The sequence below is a fragment of the Dipodomys ordii genome, unplaced genomic scaffold (genome assembly GCF_000151885.1).
Source record: "Dipodomys ordii isolate 6190 unplaced genomic scaffold, Dord_2.0 Scaffold3, whole genome shotgun sequence".
Taxonomy (NCBI): Eukaryota; Metazoa; Chordata; class Mammalia; order Rodentia; family Heteromyidae; genus Dipodomys; species Dipodomys ordii.
The window spans coordinates 24,155,184-24,180,231 of NW_012267219.1; the positions used below are offsets into that span (position 1 = coordinate 24,155,184).

At 34.8% G+C, this 25,048-nt stretch overlaps 1 protein-coding gene across 1 annotated transcript in view; it reads left to right on the plus strand.

Annotated features, from left to right (window-relative positions):
• Positions 1-25,048, plus strand: part of LOC105987562 — a 116,217-nt gene that overhangs the window by 40,003 nt on the left and 51,166 nt on the right.

Consider the following 25,048-nt stretch of genomic DNA (forward strand, 5'->3'; position numbering starts at 1 on the left):
TTTATTATGTCACATTTTTACAAAGCACTCCATGATGTCTTCAGGCAAAGTATCAGTTATTCCTCACAATGTTACAGTTACTTTCACAACATTTTATAGAAATTATTACATAATTCAAGCTTTCAAAAAGATAATCTGTATTATGTTTATCTGATTCAAATCAACTTTAAAGCCCTTGAGGGTGAGGTGGATATTTTATTTAGTCTTACTGAAGTATTCTTTTAGTATTTTTCATATCAAATAGAGAGTTACTATATATGTTGAGGACACGTGAACATCTGTTGAATAAAGTGAAATTAATGTCTATATTTGGATTGATTCATTTATCAGTTGGAGTAGGGAAAGTAAATGAGATAGGTATAATAAGATAATGAAGAAAAACCAACCTAACTTTTCAAATATGAGTTTACAATCAAAGTGATATAAAAAATCGAAGTGAAATTAATGAAAGCCAGTTGACAGAAAAGAAATGTCTTAAAAAGCATCTGGCTAGACTTCAATATTTTTTGTGATGCCTTTTTTAATATTTATTTTTTATTGTAAAGATACTGTACGAAGGGGTTACAGTTACATGAGCAAGGTATTGAGTCTATTTCCTATGGAGCATTGTTCCACTCTCCTTTATTTTTCCCCTACCATCCCTTTCCTCCCCACCTCCCCAACTCCTCCCTTTCTGCTCCCAGCACCACCACCGCCCCCCCCCGACTAAGTTGTAAAGTTCGTTTTCAACATAGTGTCTTGTACATCTCATTGTTACAATGGGTCATCTTGTATGCTTATTTCAGCATTTTTTAGAATGCTATTTATCAAAATGAATTCCAGGAAATGGAAACAGGGATTTTGTTGTTGTTGTATTTTGTTTTTGCTTTGGGAATTTGTTTTGGTATTTTAAGGGAGTAAAGAGGGGACTCAGAAAGTGCAGAAATGGAGGAAGGGTGAACAAATACAGTCATGGTATTCTGTATACACTATGTGGAAAATGAACTATGCAACTTGTGGGCAGAAAAGGGAGAAGGAAGCTAGAGGAAAGTAAAGGAAGACTTGATATTGTCCAAAAAAGATATGTACTTATTACCTGATGTACGAAATGATAACCCTTCTGTATAACACTCTAATAATCATGTTTTTTAAATGTGAGTTGTTGCAATTATGTGATGATAGCTATAATCTGTGAGCTACTCTGTCTTGCTGGTTTTGTTGGATATGTACGTGCATGATATTGGTTATAAACAGTTGGTAAATATTTTTCTTTCTTTTATATTGAGGTGAATCAACTGCATTACAATGATCATATATCTCAACAACAATCCTTCTTTCCTCTCTTCAAAATATGTATAAAAACAAAAAAATTGACTCAAAGAAACCAGATATGTGTGATAGATGGGTACAATTCAACCTAGAGACAATAAATCTTTCACTGTATAGACTTCAATAATTTAGGGATACTCCTGTCCCTTCCCCCACCCAGCTAGCTACATGGCATGGCAAGTAGTTAGGACAAACTTCAGTCTTGCAGCACCTGTGTGTACCTGAGGTTGTCACTATTTGACCAGGCCTGGAGTCCTCTGGGAAATTCCCTTTTCCTGGACATTTATACTGAGTTGGATGGAGTTTATCTGAACAAAAAAATGTCCTATATTCACTCATTGTCCAAAACAAACAAATACAATTAGCTACGATGAATTCTGTATCAGGTGGAACAAACAAAGCTCGCATCTAAAAAAAATTGAAAGCAAGATTTGAGAAATGGCACAATCCTAAATGATTTTTGCAAAGCCCTGATAACATTTCTGGAGATCTTGAGCACCATTTTATGCACAGGAAAAAAGGACTGGAGCTCTATTTATTGGCTAATATCTCTCTGATCTTCACAACATATGCAAGCAAGAAATAAAGACTAATGCAGAAATTTGGCCTTGTTGAACTTTGAAGATGGACCCTTGCACACATAAATCCCTTTAAAAAAGGGTAGAAGATTGATTTGCTCAAGGAAATCTGATCAACCATTGACTGATCACTTGGGACAAATCCAGTACAATCTCAAAATATAGTAAAGTGGATAGATTCATCTTTGGTAGATGAATCAAAAGTATAACATGGTGTGGATGGGTTTATAATATATAAAGTTGAAATGGGTATAGAAATAAAAGTGCAAGGGAAGAGAAGGGCAGGGGGTGTATATTGGAACAATGCTTCTATAAACTATTTTTTATTAATCCAATACTGATTTGAGCTACATTGTTTTACATTAAAATATGTATTTTAATCCCCAGAGCAACCATAGAAAATAGCTTTAAATACATATTACAATATAATTAAAAAATAAAATAGAACAGAAGGATATATGTACTTAAAGGAAAGAAATAGAAATGATGAAACTAAAACATATGATTATGACAAAGAAAAATCCAACATCAAAATGGCAGATGTAAATCCTAAATTTGCAATAGTTGAATTGATAGTAAATAATAAAACACTCCAAATAAAAGGTATAGGCAATCAGAGTAGATCTGAAAACAAAATCCAAACATGTGAGTAATAAGAGGCAAACTCAAAGACATAAATTGATTACATCAACTGAGAAGTAGCATGACAATATTAATGTCATGAAACAAGATGGCAAACTGGCACTGGTGACTCTTGCCTATATTTCTAGCTACTCAACAGGTTGAGCTGTAAGCATCACTGTTTGAAGCCAGCCCAACTGGAAAATCTGTGAAAACCTCATCTCCAATTAGCCAGCAAAACACCAAAAGTGGAGCTATGGCTCAAATGGTAGAGTGCCAGCCATGAGTGAAAAAGCTTAGGGAAAGCACCCAGATCCTGAGATCAAGCCCACTACTGGGCACATCAAAACAAAAACAGAATTTAGATAAAGTTAGATTGCCAGTTACAAAACAATTGCTTTTCAAAATAATAAAGGTAAAGATTTTATGATGACTCATCAGGAAGATAGAATAATTATATTGACCTAACTACAGAGCTGCAAGATAATAAAATGTAACAGTAATACTGAAGGGAGGTGTAGATAATTGCACATTAGTTGTTCAAGAGGTCAGTACTTCACTGTCCATAACTGATAGAACAGCAAAGCAAATTAATAAGGATAAATGTCAGTGACAGCATGATATTAAGGCTAAGGAAGTAGATGAACTAGTTTTCCAAAACACTTATAGAACATTTCAACAATACTATTTAAATATTATTTTAATATTTATTAACAATTGTCAAATTTTCATTTTTAACTGGCCAGTCATGGTAAGTCATGCCTGTAAACCCAGCACCAGGAAGGCTACCTCAGGAATATCATGACTTTAATGCCAGCTTGCACAATATAGGCTGCCCTGGGCTACAAACCAAACAAATGAAATTTTTATTTTGCTGTTTGAATAAACATCCAATTTCATAAATTGGGGGGTCATTTTCTGGGCGGCTTTATAGCATACTGAACAGAAAATACATTGTTATGGTAGTATCTTTTCTTCTGACAAAAATTTTAAGTTCAATATGATGTATACATAAATAACAAAGCACATGGGAGAAAATATGGAAAAGAGGAAAAAATGGAAGAATAACCAAGTTCAATAATTTGAAATCATTTGAAATAATTCTGCAGTATATCTCTTTGTAAGTAGCTTCACATATTGAAATTCTTTTCTTAAAACAAATTCCTTGAAATAAAGTTGCTGTAGTAATAGAAATACACATTATAAAAAATTTATTTTAATATATAAAAATGAATAACCTTCCCAGAAATAATGAATCAGTTTATATTCCATGGTCATTATTTTAAAAAAAAATCCGTTTCCAAAGAAAGTAATTTGTAATTCGGCTGAATAGTTTATTTGATATTTAACTATCATGATACTATTGGACATTTTGGCCATTCATTTTATAAACAAATAGTTGTTGCATGCCTGCTGTGGGTCAAGACAGTGAATGGAATGATTTATGAGCTAGACATGGACTTTATACTTGTGAACTTTTCACCTTTACACCACCCTGTTAATATCATGATGACTATCTCCAAACAGATTTCTTTTTACATAACTAGATTGTTTTTAAACTAGTCTGAGAAGTAGTGATATATTTTCTAACACTTCTGGCAAGGTTCATGGTGTCTTCAAGCATGTTCCCTTGGAAACACTAAATGTTGAGAAGATTCCAATGGCACAATAGAGGACTACTTGACTTGTTGGGATTCAAGGAAAAATGTTTGGCTCATCTTTATTCTGAGGAAAATGTTCAAAGGAAAAAGGCAGATGATAACCAGGCTTTGTGTGTGCATGTAAAGTAGGCCAGTCATAGATTTTCAGAACTAGATTGACTTTGTAAATATTCTCATTCAGTTTCTTCATTTTTATTCTTCCAGGGTAGAAATTTAATTTAGGGTCTGATGCTTTTGCTCAAAGGCTAGTACTCTTATCACTTGAGCCAAACCTCCAACCCCTTGTTCAGATTCTTGGTTATACATTTTCACTATCTTAAAGTAAAAACTATAAAAATATTATTTTATGATTTCATTCCCAAAAGCTTTAGAAAAGAAATGTGAATGATAAGTCAATGACTAGAAGGAGTTGAAATCTTATTAAATATTTATTATTGTTACTGAACTCAATTGTATTCTGGAACATAGGAGCTGTTGTGTAGCTAAAATAATATGATACATAAATAAATGTTTCTTTGAATTCATTCAATCATTAAATAATAATAAGCTTGAAATATTAAAACATTGGACTCACTCCTTTGTCTCTCCCTGAAAGAATACAAGAATTTTGGAAGCGAAGCTTAAAACCTTGCTGTGACATAGTCTATTATAAAAACTTTAATGCTTTGCTAAGGTTTACACAAATACTATACTATATATTGGATTCCCTCAAAATGGGGAAATTGTTTCAAAGAATCAGAAAATCTCCATCAGAAAGAATGACATTGCCCCATTTGTTAGGAAATGGAAAGACTTGGAAAATATTATATTAAGTGAAGTAAGCCAAGTCCGAAGAAAAGTAGGTCCATGGTTTCCATTATTTGCAATAACCAGTATATGTCTGAGTCAAGCAGAAAAGGTCAGTTAAGTTGATGTTAGGGAAATGAACCCTAAGATATGTATTCAAATGTTTTTTTTTCTTTCATGCGATTGTCTCTAACACATGTATAAGATTATTTCTTTGTTGCTTTGTATGTCCTTCCCCCACGGTATAACCCCTGCTTTCACTGTATTTGATGTTGGTATAATTTGTGGAGGGGAAAGGAAAAAAACAAATTGTTTAAATAGGGATACAGGTGGACCCATTGCAACAATGAGACGTATAAGTCGTTATGTCGAAAACGAACTTTACAACTTTGGAGGAGGTAAGGGGAGGATGGGATGAGAAGGGGAAACAAAGGAGGAGGCTACAATGCTTGATAAGAAATGTACTCATTATCTTGTCCATGTAATTGTAACCCCTCTGTACAGTATTTTCACAATAAAAAATAAATTAAAAAAAAGAAAATCTCAGGTGTTTTTAAATGGCTTTGAGAGTTTTTTCCCAATATTTTTTTGAAAAATTGTCAGTTTTGTAATGGAAGGTATTAAAATGTGAAGATCAACCAAGCACTGGTAGCTCATGCCTATAATCCTAGCAATTTGGAAGACTGAGCCTGGAAAGAATTAGAGTTCAAAACTAGCCCCACAATAAATTTTCATAAACTGTCTCTCAAGAGAATACAATAGTATATGCCTGTTACCCTGGCCTGTATGAGAAAACTAACATAAGCAGATCACATCCAAGCACACACTGGAGCAGGAAGTAAGACTCTATCTCAAAAATAATTTAAAACATAGGGCTGGAAATTGTGGTTCAGAAGGGAGAGCATCAACTAACAGGCTGGAGGCCCAGAGTTCAAACCTCAGTATCAAGAAAATAAATCAAACTGAAAACAGAGGTTAGAGATCATAATGAAGTTTCTTCACTGGCCATCAAAATCCAATAGGAAACACCTAGATGCTTGTACTCCTCTCCAGAACTGCAATTCCTAATGTGATAAGAAAGAAGTGAAACAGTGCACCCTGAGAAAGAAGAAACAGTGCTGAAAGTCAAAGGTTCCAGACCTATCTTTCTTTGTACAATCTATTTATTAACAGAAACTTCAAATAAGTTGAGTCATTTAAAAAGTGATATGCTATAGAAAATATGTTTTAAAAACCCAAATAATGTCATATCTCAGAAAGATATGTTTCACTTATGAAAGACATTTGTGAAGCAATGGAAGCAGGCTGGCTGAAGATCAATCTTGTAAAACTTTAAAGTAACAATAAAGGCAAATGTTCATTGGCTTCAGGGTGGAAAATCCCTTCCAGGATGCCTGCCATCAACTTTATCAGACATAAGCCAAGGTTGTTAGAGTACACGCATGTTGACTTGAGTAAATTTGATAAATTCACTGGCAACCTCCACTCTTCTTGAGAAGAACATGTTCCATTGAACAAAGAATTTAAAGTGAAAGAGAAAAAGAAAAAAAAAGAATTGATGGTCCTTATCCATGATTATTTTACTCTTGTTCAGACCCTTGATATTATTTATCATTAACCATTTTTTGTTTCTGTCAAATTAGTATTTTATATAAAATATTCCATAAAATATAAATGTTTTACCTTACTAGTTATATGTCATGATAACTAATCTGCTCAGGAAGCTTAGAACACATGATTTTGGTAGTTCTCTTCTATTTGGATAACTGCATACTATTTTTTTTTTCTGAGGCATTTCATCTGTGGTGGTCATTAAGGCTAGTTCTCCAAGTTATAGGGAAGGGAATAGTTGAACTATTGGCCCCTGGTTGTTACATGGTTGCATAGTTCAAGCTAAAGTTTTATGGACAAAAGTGATATGCATATTTTCTGGACTAAGCAATCAATAGCCAGTGTGAGGTTCTTTCAGAACTCTGTCTCTCTCTTTGGGGTATTTTTTTCCCCAGCAAACACTTCCAATATTGGATGCTCTCCATATCTGGGTCCCTAAGTGTAAGGACCCACAAAGGAAAATAGATGCTACATGTGATAAGATTATTCATTTTGTTTTCATTAAGTATACTGGGATGTGTTCCTGGGAATTATCGCGGCTTGGAAAGAACTGAGCTTGATTCAGCTTCTCAAATAAAGGAGCTACATCATCATTTCATAGGTGTATTCACTTATTTTGGAGCATACTGATGTAAAAAAAATTGTTAAGGAGAGTATTGAAATCTGAAATGAACACTGTCACATGAAATATAAGTGATACAAGTAGAACTGACTAATAACAAATCAAAAACAAAGTCAGCATTTATTCTCTATTTAGATTCAACTTTATTTGAACAACTGAATTTGCTCTCTGGAGATTACCTGGTAGCTCTTCTTGCCCATGGTTAAGGGATATTCTGTTTGTGGATACTTTCTTTTAGAGCAAGAATCAATACCATTTTACATTAAAACAATGTAGGTCAGGGGAGAGGAACTAAACTAATTTGAGAGATTATCCCATACCTGTATATTTAATGTCTAAATTATCTTCTGGTGTGTCTTATATAAATGTGCTTTCCATGAAGGTGGCTAGTTTGCAAATTAGCATAGAGGAATTAACAGATATCTTTCTTTCCGATCTCTTGCCTAGACACAAAATCCAAAAGGAAAGTAGAATATACATGGAAAGCATTAATGAAGGAGGAACTAGCTGCAGAGAAGTACGTTTTCTAGCTAAGTACATTGAATTTAGATCACACTGGATAAAACCAAAAGTTTTCATATAGTTTTTCGTAGTTTGGGAAGGAAACAATCTATCTAAACAAAGTAGTCCTATCTAAACTCTTTGAATAAACTGATGAAATTTTGAGGTCTCACTCTGTCTCAAGGCCGAAGTAAGAAGTAACATTACACAAACTCAAGCTTGACACTGTACAATAGCAGGGAGTAGAGCTTCAAGAAAAACTACATTTACTCTTTCTTTCCATCAGTTTCTACCTGTTGTAACTATATGGAGGGAAGTTCCTAAGAGCAAGTAGGACAAATAATGAAAGCAGGTCAATAATTTCTATGCCTTCAAGTCAAAATCCTATGATTTAATGGATTTTATTATTGCCATTTCAATCTCTTAAAATTCACTATTGGAAAAGGAAATAAAACAGTAGAACAAATTCACAACAATACAGCAGAAAAGAAAATCATGACTACCTCCAAATCACTGTCTCTATATCACCCACTCTGATTTTAAAGTTTTATTTAAAAATGAGTAACAATTAAAAACAGAAACAAAACTGAAAAATCAATGCACAAGTTACTGAAGCTCTCTATTAGTTTCTCAGTCTAATTTTTCCTTCCTTGTTTCCATTTGCATTGATCCTGTTTCTAGTTACACAATCTCATTTCATCTTTCTACTCTCTTGTACATTTTGCCACTTCACACAGCCTATATTCCTTTTTGAGATGTTTAATTTTGTTGTCTATCTTCTCAATTGGTCATTTCCTGTTTTCTTTTTAGACGCCTGATCAATTTGAGCTTATTGATTACAGATGTTTAAGTGACCTTGTTTGCTAGACTCCTGACATTTCTCGGTCTATTTATTGACATGTTCTGATTATAACTTTCTGCTTGTTTTCTTGTGTAGTAAGTTTTTATTGTTTGCTAGACATTGTAAAGTGACATTGTTGACATTCTGCAATTAATGTCTTGAAGAGTGCTATCCTTTGTTCTGGTAGATAGCTAATTTACCTGGAGGTCAGCTTGAGTCATTTAATTCCTATTTCTATTTCATGTCTAAAATAGTTTTCATGCTAGCAATATTTCAGTCCGTTTATGAATATTTACTGTGCTGAGGTTACTGCTAAGTGATTAACAATAGCTGAAGAATTGCTACACTGGTTAGTTAGCCCTCATGCCTTCCTTCTTTGTGCTGGATCTGAGAGTTGCTCATGTTTACCTGGCTTCATTGACTTTAACCCCTATAAAATTCTGTCCTAAAGTTTCCAGCTCTCTCGGCTTAACCTAACCATTGATTATGCTTAACTTTAATATTACTTATAGGGCATTTGTTTATTTCTCTATATCTCTTTAATGGCATATTTATCATGAATAGACGTTTAGGTTCTATGCAGGTCTTCCACATTGTCTTAACTTCACTCTGCCTCAAGTGCCTTTGGCAATGCCTAACTTAGTTACAGAGGTAGAATTTACAAACTGCACTTCTTAAGACTCCCTCATAGATCATTTGCAACAGATTTAGCTCCTCATGAGTAGACATATTCAGTAGCTGGGAACATGATCTTCTGCTGCTTTTGCTAGTGAGATAGGTTGTAGCAATATTTAGTTCTACTGATATAGCATTTGCCAGGCCTACATGCAGGATTCTTGCTTCAGAATACTTACAATTTCACAACTAGCTGCAGCAGTTTTGTGTCTTGAGACTTCATATACAGGTTGATTCCTCTAGCTCTTCATGCTATTTTGAAGCACTCAATTCCATCTACTAAAACCTCTTTCGCTTAAACTAGCAAGGATAGTTTATATTATCTGAAACTAAATGCCAGGTGATGGGAAATTGAGGCTACATGCCAATGTCAGTCCATGTTCAGCATTGAATTAGCAATCAAATGCAGAATTTAAAAAATTATGTAATTTGTTATGAGATGCTAAACATCAAAACAGTTGTCTCTTGTGATACCGTAGAAGGAAGAGTTTGTACTAAAATGGCCATTCTAGTAGAGACAATTAAAAGATTAGGGTGTGTTGGCGCTTCCATTCTTAAAGTTCTCTAGGAATGTTTATGTACACAGTTGATAGCCAGACAGTCTGCAAGCAGAGATGGAATGAAAGACAATCCCATTAATGAGATGGCAACTTTGCTGTCAACTTTGTTTTGCAATCTGGGTTGAGTGAAGTGGTTCCTCATGAGTTGAGAAGGTCAACTGTTTTAACCTCAGTCTTGACACAGTTATTAGTGGGGATGGAAAGCAACTCTCATAACAAGTAGTATCTTAATTAACAGAATATAGCAGAGGCCATCAGCTTGCCATGTTGGAGAGCTTTTTTTTTTTTAACTGCTGCTAATGTCCAGTGCCCCAAAACACATATTTTGTACCTTTCTAAATGAAACCTTTATGTTTATCCTGTTCCAACTATACCATGACATTTAAGTTATAATCTTTTTGGAAATTGATATGTGTTGTTTCAATGTTGAAAGACATTTTCTAATTTCTCTGCCTAAAAGGCTTTATCAATTTACAGTTGCCCAAAAAGTACAAAGGAATTTTATTTTCATCTGTCCTCTCTGACACAATTCAAGCTTTCCGGTTTTTAAATTTACTGTAATTAAATAATTGCCTTTATATACAAAGTGCTGATTATAAGTAAAATTATGAATTTATTTTTATACATTTGAGTCTCTTATCTTCTTCCTCTTTTATTTCTATTTTTTTCTTTTCCCTGTTGATTTGTGGAAATCCTTACATATTTTGGATCTTAGTTGTTTTCTGTCATATATTTGGCATGTATCTTCAGATTGCTTCTTCTTGGGCAGTTCTATTTATAGTAAGTCTTAATTGAAAATATTTATATATTTAGGTGTTCAAATTTTCCTCTGAATTTTGAATTTTTTTCTGGCCAAGGAAATTATTGTAATCTCTATAGTTTATGCATTGTTTTTCTCTGTTCCTTCCAATATACTTATTCAATAAAATTTTTTCTTTTCATCTGAAATTAGGAAAGATACAACATAGAAGTCTAATATTTCATATTAATATTTGCAATGTATAGCCAATTTTCCTAGTGTCCTTCATTTAGTAACATATTTGTATCTCACTGATTTGAAACACAACGTTTATACTCTAACTCTTGAATATACATGTTTACTTTTGTATTCTCTTTTCTGTTATCATTTTTATGAGTTATACTATTCATTGTTAGCTACTACTATTTATTTAGTATGATTTGTTTACTTATCTATTTGGGGGATAAAGTCTCACTGTGTTGGCCAAGTCTGTCCTCAAACTTTTGGGGCAAGTGAACATTCTTCTGTCTCAGCCTCCCAAGTAGCTAGAGCTATAAGCTGACATAACAGCACAAGGCTTAATTACTATAACTTTGTACTGCACATAGATAGCCACATAGAAAATCTTGTTTAAAAAACTTTGATTATTTTAATTGACATATATTTCTGAAAGATCTTCTTAAGCAATTTCTTATTAACTTAATGGAAGGGAGACATTTAAGATACGATAGTTTTCTCATAACTTTAAGAAGTTACTGAACATTCTTTAAAATATATCATTAACTTTAATTTTGACATTTAAAAATTATAATTAGCCAATTAGAAAATAGTTTAGAATAAGAATTCCATGTGAATACATATAATGTATATATGCTTATTGAGTGTTTGTATTGTCTATTCATAATCAGTGAAAATAATGCTTCCATTTTTTAAAAATTTTATCATTCTAAGAAAACATTACAGGAAGGAATAGGAGAAACTCTAGGGCTCCTTGGCACAGGCTGAAATTTTCTTAATAAAGATCCAGAATCACAACAAATAAAAGAAAGGTTGGACAAATGGGATTGCATGAAACTGCAGATCTTCTGCATGGCAAAGAACATAGCTAGTAAGATCAATAGAAAGCCCACAAACTTGAGAGATCTTCACTAGTCATACAACAGGTCTCATATCTAAAATATATTTAGAACTCAGAAAATTAAGTCACACAGTAACAAATTATTGAAGAAACAACCACCCCATTCATAAGTGGGCTAAAGGCTTAAAGAGAAATTTCTCTGAAGAGGAAATAAGAATGGCCAGTAGACACATAAAGAAATGATCAACTTCTTGGCCATAAAAGAAATGCAAATCAAAACAACATTGAGATTCCACCTTACCCCAGTTAGAATGGCTATTATTTAAAAAAAAAAAAACTAATAATGACAGATGCTGGAGGGGATGTGGCCAAAACAGAACTCTACTGTACCATTGGTAAGAGTGTAAACTTGTTCAGCCACTCTGGAAAGCAGTATGGAGGTTCCTCAAAAGACTCCACATAGAGCTCCCTCCCCTATGACCCAGCAATCCCACTTCTGAGCATTTACCCAAATGATCACAAACGAAAGCTACCAGCACAACTATGTTTATCACAGCATTATTTACCATAGCTAGGTTATGGAACCAACCCAGAGGTCCCTCAGTAGATGAGTTGATCAAGAAAATGTGGTATATACATATATATATATATATACATATGTATATATAGTGGAATTCTATGCTTCCATCAGAAAGAACGACACTGCCGGATTTGTTAGGAAATGGAAAGACTTGGAAAACATTATATAAGTGAACATTTTATTAAGTCCCAAAGAAATTTAGGTCCCATGATTTCCCTTATTTGCAATAATTAGTATATATATATATATATATATATATATATATATATATGAAAATCTTATCAGATTAGCTGAAAAGTTCAAAAACCATGTACAAATAACCGTATAAGAGGATGCTAAATTAAATGAACCCCACGATACGGACACAAGAAGTCTGTCTTTATTTTTATTGTTTCAAATGTACCATGTGCTTTTATTTTGTTGTTTCTGTTGTATGTTCTTTCCCTCATGGTATATCCCCTGTTGCCACTATACTTAATTTTGATACCCTGTATCTTGTATATACATATGTCTAATATGGGGAGGGGAAGGGGAATAATAAAACGCTGAAACAAGGACACAGGATGACCCGTTGACACAAGGATGCCCACAGGACAGTATATTGGAAACAAACTTTACAACTTCTGGTGTGGTGGGGGGATGGGATACAGAGGGGAGGAGTGTAGTAGGTGGGGGAGGGAATGATAGTGGGACAACAACAAGGAAGGGATGGGGTAGCAATGATCAACAAGCAATGTACACACTTCCTTACTCACGTAAGTGTAACCCCTCTGTACAACATCTTAACAACAAAATTTTTAAAAACTAAAATTCAAAAAAAATGAAAAAAGAAAAACAGTATTTCCTTCAGGACTTAGTTGGGTCCATATTCAGATCATGATTTTATTCAATCCAATTCAATTTTTTATATGCCCAGATGTCCTAGTGAATTAGGGTAACAATCACCAATATTCTCATTTTGCTCTGTAAGCCTTTTATTTTTCAGTCCTGGAGATTAAACATAGAACCTTTCCCATGATAGAGAAGCACTCTCCTGAGCTATACTCCAGCTTCTCGGCTTCCTTTCATTGACCAAAACCTAACAGAAACTGGAATTTCTAGGTTACTCTAGTTCTGCTCAATGAATACAATCATACTGCAAAAGGAGAGGCAACAAATATTATAATTCAGTAGTTATTACATGGAAAGAAAGGTTAACCTTGAGTTCATCATTATTTTCACTAATAAGAGAAAATTATAGAACCCAAAGCAACATCATTAGGAAATACAAACCCTAATTATTCTTTGGCTACCATAGTCTTTGTTATATAGCCCCATCATGCTATTTAACTAGCATCAATTAAATTGGGGCTGTTTTGCATTACTCAGCTTTTTCTTCCAATCTACAACAAGTCCTAGAATGATTGCAATCAGAAAGAAAAGCATTTGCACTTTGTGTGGATGAGACAAAAGTCACCAATCCCAACTCTTTAAACTGGAATTGAACAGAGATTAGTGATCTAAATCCATTCTTCCCTGAAGGTCCCTTTGGAATAATGACAATGACACAGATGTGAAGAGCCAAGACAATGAAATTTAGGCATGACCAACTTACATAGGAAGTACACAGGAAAGAATAGACAGAGAGATGGAAACATAAGAAGGGGTTAAAAAAAAAAAGGTTGTGTGAGTTGGGGTCTGTATTCTTATTACTATGGGATTTTGGTTGGTTGGTTGGTTGAGGGGGGGTGGTTATTGTTTTGGTTTGGTTTTGCAGTCCTGGGGCTTGAACTCAGGGCCTGGGCACTGTCCCTGAGCTTCTTTTGCTCAAGGCTAGCACTTTACTACTTGAGCCACAGTGCCACTTTCGGCTGTTTTTGTTTATGTGGTACTGAGGAATTGAACCCAGGGCTTCATGCATGCTAGGCAAGCTCTCTACCACTAAGCCACATTCCCAGCCCCATTACTGCTTTTTACTACTGTCCAAAAGGACTGAGAAAAATGATTGTTGAAAAGGATTCCATATGGACATGTATCCTATGGCACATTCAGCTGCATTTCGCTTATGGAAAAAGAAAATAATCCAATAAGAGTATTATAAGAACTATAATGTTATAAGGATATAAATTATATATGTGTAGAAATTATAATAGCATGAAAACTTTTAAACCGTTCATAGGAATTTATACTAAGCCATCTTCCTGGAAGTCTACATTCCAAAAAAGAATTTGCTTTTTATTTGCCTTGGAGTTTGTCAATGAGTACTAATTTCACCCTATACATTTTGTCCAATGTCAACAAATAAAACTAAGCATGTTTTTCTAGAAATAAATTGGTGCTGAACCCTAAGACTATTCCTGTAGACAGTAGCATAAGAGCATCTCAGAGAAACAGATGGGTTTATATAGGTATAGAGGATGTCCGTGTACTTTGAATAACTTTACGTTTATGACTTAAAATTTTAACATGTTTTAAAAGTTATAGCACAGAAATTTCTTCTAATAGTTCCAAGAAAAGATGCAGGCAGTGAGTCTAGGTAAGTTGTTGCTTTGCTTCAGTTTCAAAAACACTATGGACAGTTGGTGTAAGGTGAACAGTTATTTCAGATGAAAGAAACAGAAAACTCAACTTTATATAAATACCCTATCACTTTATATAAATACCCTATCAATCTCGATGGAACATATGCTTTTTCTTATCAGAATCCTGGAAAACATCTCTTAAATAAAATATTTGGATCACAATGAAAATTCCTTTTTTCCCTTAGATACATATGGGAAATAGACTTCTAAATATTGCATTTGTTTTGGCTCAAAGGCAAGTTATGGGTGAATTGAATCCCTCATCAATTTCACAATTCTCTGTGGATTTGCTTTGTTTGCTCAGCGAATTTTTCTTAATCACAACGAAAATTTGGGCAACATGTGTTTATGGTAGCCACTACATTAAATGGTGTTATCTAAAGATCCCACTTTGTGATATTGAAGACACTTGGCTGGTCATTCACTGTTGGTAGTTTGTACCAGAACATGAATCAGGCTATAATAACCAGTACATTTTAGAGCTTATTCTAGGGTTATTTGTTCAAATCACAAGCCACAGAAAGACTGGATCTCTTACAAATTTCAAAAATATCTCTCTTGGGGTAATATTCTGGTGTGGTTAAATAGCAACAACCATCTTTCTTACTTTCTCTAGCTCAAAATCTCTGAGGAGCTATGTGGTCCATTTTTATGGTCCAGCCAGAAAAACAACCAGTGAAAGAAATATTTCCTATTCTTCATATACACCAGCTGTGCCCTTCTCCTAATCTCTTCCTCAAAATCTTTTGTCCTCTCTTCTTTCTTTTCTTCTGCTTTACTATTTGAGAGGAATTATATAGAACCAACATTAAATATTTCTCTGATATATATAAAGACATAATAAAACATTAGAGGATGGAATAGGAGAAACCCTAGGTCTCCTTGGCTCAGGCCGAAATTTTTTGAATAGAGACCCGGAAACACAACAAATCAAAGAAAGGTTGGACAAATGGGATTGCATAAAGTTGCAGAGCTTCTGCAGGGCAAATGACATAGCTAACAAGATCAATAGAAAGCCCACGGATTGGGAGATCTTTACTAGCCATACAATGGACAAGGGTCTCATATCTAAAATATACTTGGAACTCAAAAAGTTAAACCCCCCAACAACAAATCCTAAAGAAACAACTGCCCAATAAATAAGTGGGTGAAAGACTTAAAGAGAAACTTCCCTGAAGAAGAAAGAAGATGGCCAATAGACATATGAAGAAATGTTCAACCTCCCTAGCCATAAAAGAAATGCAAATCAAAACAACATTGAGATATCACCTCACCCCAGTTAGAATGGCAAAAATCAAGAACTCTAACAACAACAGATGCTGGAGGGGATGTGGACAGAAAGGAACCTTACTTCATTGTTGGTGGGAATGTAAACTTGTTCAACCACTTTGGAAAGCAGTATGGAGGTTCCTCAAAAGACTTCACATAGAACTCCCCTATGACCCAGCAATCCCACTTTTGGGCATTTACCCAAATGTTTACAAACAAGACCACACTAAAGCTACCAGCACAACTATGTTTATTGCAGCATTATTTACCATAGCTAAGATCTGTAACCAACCCAGATGCCCCTCAGTAGATGAATGGATCAAGAAAATGTGGTATATATACACAATGGAATTCTATGCCGCCATCAGAAAGAATGACATTGCCCCATTTGTTAGGAAATGGAAAAACTTGGAAAAAATTATATTAAGTGAAGTAAGCCAGGCCCAAAGAAACATAGGTCCCATGGTTTCCCTTATTTGCAATATCTAGAATATGTACGAGTCAAGCGGAAAAGGTCAGATAATGTGATGTCAGGAAAATGAACCCTTAGTTATGTATTTTAATGTTTTTTCTTTCATGCACGTGTTTCTAACGCATTTATAAGATTATCTCTTTGTTGCTTTGTATGTCCCTCCCCCACAGTATAACCCCTGCTTTCACTATATTTGATGTCAGTATAACTTGTGGAGGAGATGGGGAAAAACCAGTTGTTTAAGGATACAGGTGGACCTGTTGCAACAATGAGAAGTAAAGTTGTCATGTCCAAAACGAGCTTTACAACGTCGGTGCGGGGGCGAGGAGGGGGGGAAGGGGGGGAAGGAGAAGGATTGGGATTGGGGGGAGGGGGGAGGCTGGGAAGGGATGTGAAGGGTAAACAAAGGAGGAGGCTGCAATGCTTGGTAAGAAATGTACGCATTATCCTGCCCATGTAATTGTAACCCCTTGTACAGTATGTTCACAAATTAAATTAAATTAAATTAAATTAAAAAAAGACATAATAATAGTCACCAGACAAGAAATAACACTATGTAACTTTAAAATTTTGTTTTAAGTTCTGATGACTTATAAAGATTCATCACTAATTAAGTATTCCACATCCTAGACTTAGAGCAAAAGTTTTATCAAAATGTGCTACTATAACATGGTAGGAATAAGAGTCAAAGAAGAATAAAAGAAAAAGTTCAGAGATTATATGTCAATGATTAATCACAGAGAAATGTTGGATTTCATTTCAAGAATGACCACAATCACAAGTATTGAGTACTTTATATATGTCCAGTTCAAAAATAACATGTTCATACAAACCTGCATGTCCAAGCATCTCACATATCTTAAATAAAATTGTTCTTGATAATACAAGTTCCTTTATAAACATACTTTCTGTTCACTTAATGGCTATAATTTGTTAGTAAAATATTGCTTCCATTATTAGTAAAGCTTCATATGTCAAGATGAGATTAGTATGTTTCTGATTAAATGTTAAGCCTGTTTCAATTCTGAGTGAAGTGACTTTACATAATACCACATTGTCAATGGTAAAGCATCATAAGACTCCCTGGATTTTTCCTTCCTGCTATCTTGGTCACTGTTTCTCAGTTAACTTTTCTGGCCATTATAGAATCAACTATAGACTGAGGATTCAAGGATGTTTATTTGGCAGGGTATATTTCCAGTCATTTACCATAAGGAGTCTAAACTTTTGTTGTTGTTTTATTTCTTTTCAAAAGTGTATGTAGGATTTGGAATATGGTTTAGTTGAAGAGTACTTGCCTAATATATACAAGGCCTTGAATTTCATCCCTAGCACCGTACCCACACAACCACCCCCACAGCAACACACACAGGCATACACACACACACATACCACACACACACACACACACACAACATGCATGCATGCACACAAACACAAAGTCACAAAGTTAATATAAAATTGGATAATTTCTTTCATTAGCCTTCTTTTAGCCATTTCTCTGAAAACAAAACACAAGAATACATTTTGCTTTCTAGAAAAGTCTGATTATTCTACATTTGTCCCCTTGTCCCATCTAACCACTCAGCTATTCCAGGTGTCAGAACACTTTATAGCCTCTTGATAAGAGCCCACTATAACTTCCAGGTCATCTCTGATGAAGCTCATATTTTGGAAGTTTATGCTATTTTATTTTGTGGGTGTCAACGCTGCTGTGAAGCAACCTTCCTTTCTATGTAGAATGGCAGATCCAATTGCTTTGTCCATAAAACAATTAATCCTCTAATTTCTCCTTCCAGTCTCTGGGTACATGTGTACATGTAGGAATGTATATATCACAAGCAGACAAACAAGAAGTGAATAACTTCAAATGGCTTACCTTGTTAAAAACAGCAAGGTGACTTTCTGGTTTTAAAAGGGAAAAGAAAAGAAATCCACAAGATAAATCCCCACTAAGGTATCTCTTGCAATATCACAAATAGATTGAAATTCTGACGAAAGTGAATGCACATTCTATAATAGGCAAAATATGTGGATTCTACTCAGAAGTCTGGTCTTGTGCCTTAGCGCAGACTTCAGAAATGAGTCAGTGAGGTTTTCTCATGTGTCAATGTGAAGTTTGTTAGCATCCCTATCAAAAGAAAGTTTAACATGTCAGCCTCCTTCATTTACTGTGGGGAGCTAAGTTTAATTCAGGAGAACTAGTTGCTTATGGAGTGTATTCTCAGGGTACATAAACCATTTGTATTGCATTAGGTATTGGATGAATTAAGATTGGAGTCTACTGGAAACATTTTGCATAAACAATACATGTCAGGCAAAGATTCAACAAGCTGTATTATTAATCTGCTTCCCCAAATTCCTTAGCTGAAGATGTTCTTCAAACTATTTTGGTGTTTGTTAAATTTTTTGCTGACATGGGAATACTTCTTCATTTTCCTCCAAACAGTTCATATTCTTTTAAACCATACTTTACTTTGTCTCATGACCAAATTGCACTGTGCTTTTTATGACTTGAATTTATTTGCGTAATTATTTTAAAAGAATACATTTACATGCCTACCATAAGAATTAAAGCCAATATAGAAGTCAGAAACATGTTTTCAAAATCTGACATCTTAAATCTAGAAGAGAGGAATAGTGGGAGAATATAGTCAAAATATGGAATCATACCTTGAGGAGGTGGGTGGAGTTGGGATAGATGTGTGGGAAATAATGGAAGAGTCTACATTGATTAAGATATATTGTACTCACACTTTGTCATGCTGAATTGAAACTCCTTTGTACTAAAGATAACAACAACAAAAAGAATTAAAAAAAAAACTCCTAGATCCAGCTGGCAATCATGGCTCATGCCTGTAATCTTAGCTACTGAAGAGGCTGATCTGATGATCATGGTTCAAAGTCAGCCTGGGCAGGAGTCCATGAGATCCTTATCACTAGTTAAGAAGTAAAGCAGCCAAGAATAGAGCTGTGGCTCAAGTGATAGAGCCCTATCCTTGAGCAAAGAAGCTTAGGAACAGTGCTCAGACCCTGAGTTGAAGCCTCAAGACCAACACCAACAAACAAAAAGTCCTAGATCCAGATATTTCACTAATTTAGCAGTTAGTAAATTATTGGATATTATAGGTTTTCTTTTCTTAGGAAGAGTCCATCTTGCCTGTTCACTTACTCCTAAAAGATACTTTGTAGTCCATATCTCTGTTTTTGAGTGAAGAAAGGAATGTGTGCAACTAAGAAATAAGTTAGATGTTATTTCAGTTTATTATTAAAAGTGCTAATATCATAGATTATTTTTTAATCCAATACCAGAACTTTTAAAATCCTAACCTTAGGAATCCAATTCCAAACATTCAAAGATGCTGGTGGCTCATGTCTGTAATCCTAGCTACTCAGGAGGCTGAGATATAAGGATCACGGTTCAAAACCAACCCGGGCATGAAAGTCCGTGAGACTCTTATCTCTAATAACCCGCTCAAAAAACCAGAAGTGGCATTGTAGTTTAAGCGGTAGAGCATTCGCCTTGAGCTGAAGAGTCCATGGACAGCACCGAAGCCCAGAGTTCAAACCCCATAACTGACCAAAAAAAAAAATATATATATATATATATACTTAGAAAGGCCATATTAAATATGTTATCATACAAAATAATAATAAATTGAGCATAACTATCACACTAAATTAGGTCCAGATTCAATATAAAGTTAAGTCTTTTTCCATACTAAGCAATGCAAAGTACTTCTGACTTTTAACATGCAATCTGGATGAAGAAAGGCAGTTTTCTGGGCTGGTGTGGTGATTACTAATGAAAAAGAAGTCATAGTCTGCTTTGGAAAATAACAAGTTGCAGAGGACTATAAAGTCCTAAATTGGTCCTCTAGACTGGAAGTAGCAGTTCCTTCCTTATCATTCTTGACTGATTAACCTTGCTATCATATCTCTGAAAATGATGGGAGTAATCCATGGGTTAAATGGATCATAAATGGGTTAAATGATCATAAATATCTTGGATACTAAGAGTATGTGTCCTTTGCAATCCTGTACACCGTGAGAGATCTATAGATGACTCAAACATGAGCCAAGTACCCAGCATTGTGTGAAATTCTTCATATGCTGTGTAATTTTGTCCTCTTTACAATAGTGTGTGACAAGGACTATTGCTGTAGTTAGCAGACAAAGAAAATGAGTATCACAAAGAAAACCAACCAGAGATTACTCCATGGAAACTGTGATTTCTACCTTAATCACACAAAATGCAATATAGCAATCAGAGATCAGAAATCTGGTTCTGTGCTTCACTTCGTCACTGGTCACTAAGCCTTGTCATTGTTTCAAATGTTTCAGAAGTAATCATTTTCTCCCTCATTGACTTCCATTGTCAAGCTCAAATTTTCACCACCTTTCATCTGAAAGATAATCTTAGTTGTTTTTGTATTTCTTGTCTTTTCCATTCTAATTTCTGTACCACCACCTTGACATTTATTTTCTTCCTTTTTCCTCTTTCCTTCTTTTCCTTTTTCTAGGAGGCTTTCTGAATATTCTTGCTCTTACCCTATATTAGTTACTCATTTTTGCACCATATTTATGTGTTCCATTAATATAAAACCCATGCCTCTAAAGCATAGAATTCAATTACACTATTACTCCTACTAGGAGACTGTTGACTATTTGTAGATAAGACTACCTCATATTTATTCATTTACTTATTCATTCAACATGTGCATGATGATCATCCACTTTATTCCAAGAACTTACTAATTTTTAAATAATAATGATAAAAGCAAAATTTGTTTCAATAATATGAAACAAGTCTTTTTTTGGGGGGGGGTCCGGTCGTGGGGCCTGAACTCTGGGCCTGGACGCTGTTCCTCAGCTCTTCAGCTCAAGGCTAGCGCTCTACCACTTGAGCCACAGTGCCAGTTGCAGCTTTTTTCCTTTTGCTTATGTGGTGCTGAGGAATCCAACCCAGGGCCTCAGGCATGCAAGGCAAGCGCTTACCACTGAGCCACCTTCCCAGCCCAATGTGCAACAATTCTATGATGTAAATGTTGTTTGGTTTTTTCACACAGGATCTCTTATGTAGCCTGGGCTGTCTTTAACTTATTGTGTGGCACCAACTAGCCTCAAACTGCAGTCTTTCTGCATCAACTTCCCAAGTGCTAGAATTACAAACATGTGACATTATGTCCCACTATAGAAATTGCTATCTTTATTTACACTGTGGAAACTGAAGAGAAGAAAGAAAAAATACCACTATCAAGACAATGTTCTGTTTATATACCTATGGCTGTGTAAAGGCTCAATAAATATTAGTTGAGTTTAATTGAATTGAAAGTCATACATCAAATAAACACGTAAGAGAATCTGTTGTGCCCAGAACTAAAGAATATGAATATAATAATGTTGAAGAATCTGTACCTTGGAGTAAGACAAATGCAAGAACTGTAATACTATTTACCACTAGTAACCCATGAACTCAAATGCCTTATTTCTATAGACTTCAATTCAAAATCTGTTAAAGATATATTAGCAGTTCTTGAAATAAATGTTAGGGGGAAAATATATGTAAAATGCTTAATAAGCAACCTGATACAAAATAAGTCCATCCTAAGAATCAGCTAGGATCATAATGATTATGCCATAGCACAATCAGGAACAATCATAAGCTCTTCAATGCAAAATTGTCAATTTTTCATCTAGAATTTTCGATGTCATTATTTCTATTCATTGTATTTATTTTTCTGATCATGGCTATGACTCCTTTTTATGGAGAGACAATAGGAAGTACAACCTGATCATGGCCACTGAACACATATAGGTGGGTGAACTGATGAGTTCCTCCAGGTTTCAAGATTCCAGTATTCAGTGGATCTGGAGAAGAAAAGTACCTACTTACACATTCGGCCATAAAATACCATCATGTGCACGAAATAGCACTATGTGTGAAATGTTTTCCATGTTGCAAAAAAAAATTTCATGTATCTCTGAATGTAAAGAAGGAATTTCTGGAACTTGGAGGGAACCTTTGCTAAAGGATGAATTAAACGGTACACATATAAATTGGCCTGAAATGCACATCTGCCTTCATGCGTTTTTACCATTGAGATGTTGGAAATAAAATGGCTTCTTGCCCACAGCTGGTGCTGTATGCAGTGGATAGGTAAACACGTGGCCCCCTCTTTTTCTCCCCATCACTTAACATCAGATCCTCTCTAGTAGTCAGTTTCCCAATGAGTAAATAAGACCTGCTTCTTGACACACATTCCACAGGCAAACCAGCTTTCAGTACACAAGAAGTCAATGTGACAAAGAGGAATTATGGAAGGCTAAGAAGCCCACAAGGAGTTGGCATGAGAAGGGCATGTTGGGAGATTATGTTGAAAATCATTGCATGCATTACCCAATCATCTCTTTCAATAAACACTCTTAGGCTGGAGGCATTTGATAGTGAGCCTCTCCCGTAATTCCCAAACAAATATATTGGGCCATTTGTGGTTTATACTCTAGAGCTTTTATTTTGCTGTATCATCTGTGTTTTTAACTGTTGTATTTCTTTGGGTTAATCTTCCTTCCTCCTGGGAAACAAAATGTTCTGCAATAATAAACACTGTCTGTGGTAAGTCCCTAAAACTCCAGCGCAACAGATTGCAAAGCCTGCTGTCCATTCCACATACACATGCATTGTTTCTCCTTCAGTTATTCCTTTCCATGTCTCCAACTCTGTCTTACATATGTGTCTTTCCTTTGGTTACCCATCACCAATTGTGGCAAATGTGTTCTAGAAACAAAATCCAAAAACCTTGCTAAGTTATAGAATTGATTGACATCCCCGTAATATGAAAATATTTTTCTTCTAGGTCTTCTTATATCCAATTATATTTTAAGAATGTGTTTTTAATTACATATTTTGAACTAACAGAAATACATAGAGAAAATGTAACTACTTGAACCTGGTATATCATCTTGGGATACGAGTCAGACTTTATTAGAATTTTTTTTTACTTAATAGAAATTCACTTAAAAGAATGTTGAACTTAAGAAATTAATTAATTGGGTCTCTGACTCACTTAAAGGACCAGATGCTCTCGTAGAGAATCCCATGGTGCAAGGCACATGGTGTAGTTCAGTAGCTGATGTGTGAAGCAATTGGAAGCAGAAGAGACTCTGGCTATGGTAACATTATTTTAATTTGGGGAGAATAGGTTCAATGATGTCCTATCTTCTGGCATAATTATGAATACCATTTCATTATTCTCAATAAATCCTGGTTTACAACAGAAATTGCATTGTTATTCTAACCTAAAAACTGGAGGGCACATTTTCCAACTACCAAAGACAGCTTTTACTTGGTTCTGGCCAGTTAGAGTCACCCAGCAATGACTGGTGGTGAAAACTGACCAAGAGATTTCTAACAGGCTCGGAGACAAACTCAGTCTAAACTGATCTGCTTCTATCTGCACTGAAGTTATTTTCTACTGCTAAACAGATCATTCACTGAGCAACTGCTACATGCCAGGCATGGGTCCAAGCTTTAAATCTGCATTACCATGGCATTATTCATCACAAAAATGAAGTGATTCTGGCATCATTATTTCAATTTTAAATGAAATTAAATGGTAGCTTAGAAAGTTTATGGGATTTGACATCACTAATCAATAATTCAGCCAGGGTAACACGTATATCTCTCTGACATAAATCTTGTACTCTATTGACCCAATTGATATCTTTTGCCAGAGTAAAAATGTGCAACTTCAGCATATAGCTTTATTTTAACACAAATATGTTATCCAAGCCATGAAGTATATCTAGATGATGAAAATATCTAGAAGAGACATTAATTAATTCAAAGAAGAAAGCAATAATAAGTGATGACAGTATGACTATAGCTCTTTAAATGGAACAATTTTATATATTCTTTTTTATATATATTCTCAGTGTTATCCAGTGAAAGAGTTCCTGCAAGTATTCCAAAACTTTTGTTAAATGGAAACTCCTTAGTACAACTAAAGATTTTTTTTGTACATCACTTTTTTTTTTGTTCTGTCATGGAGCTTGAACTCTGGGCTGGGGCGCTGTCCCTGCACTTTTCAGCTCAAGGAGAGCACTCTACCGCTTGAGCCACAGAGCCACTTCCTAAAGATTTTCTTTTAATGTTAAAAAAAAAAATGGGTAAGGTGGGGTCAAAGAAAAGGGAGTAGATGAACAAAAAGAAGGTGGGGGAGGGGAGAATGCAGTAAAAAAAATGCCATGCATTTTCTACAAAATCAAGAGAAGTTAAAGAAGAGGTGGGTTGGGAAGGATGAGTAGGAGTGCTGAAAATGGAGACATTAATCAAGACAAATTGTATTCATAAACTGCTTCATTGAATAAGAACTCCTTTGAACTACATAAAGATAATTTAAAATATTTTTTTCTTTTTCTAAGTATTTCTCCTTCAGCTATTCGTTTCCATGTCTCCAACTCTGTCTTACATATGTGTCTTTCCTTTGGTTACCCATCACCAATTGTTGCTTGAAAAAGATGTGTCAGTACTCGTGGCAAATGTGTTCTAGAAACAAAATCCAAAAACCTTGCTAAGTTTTTTT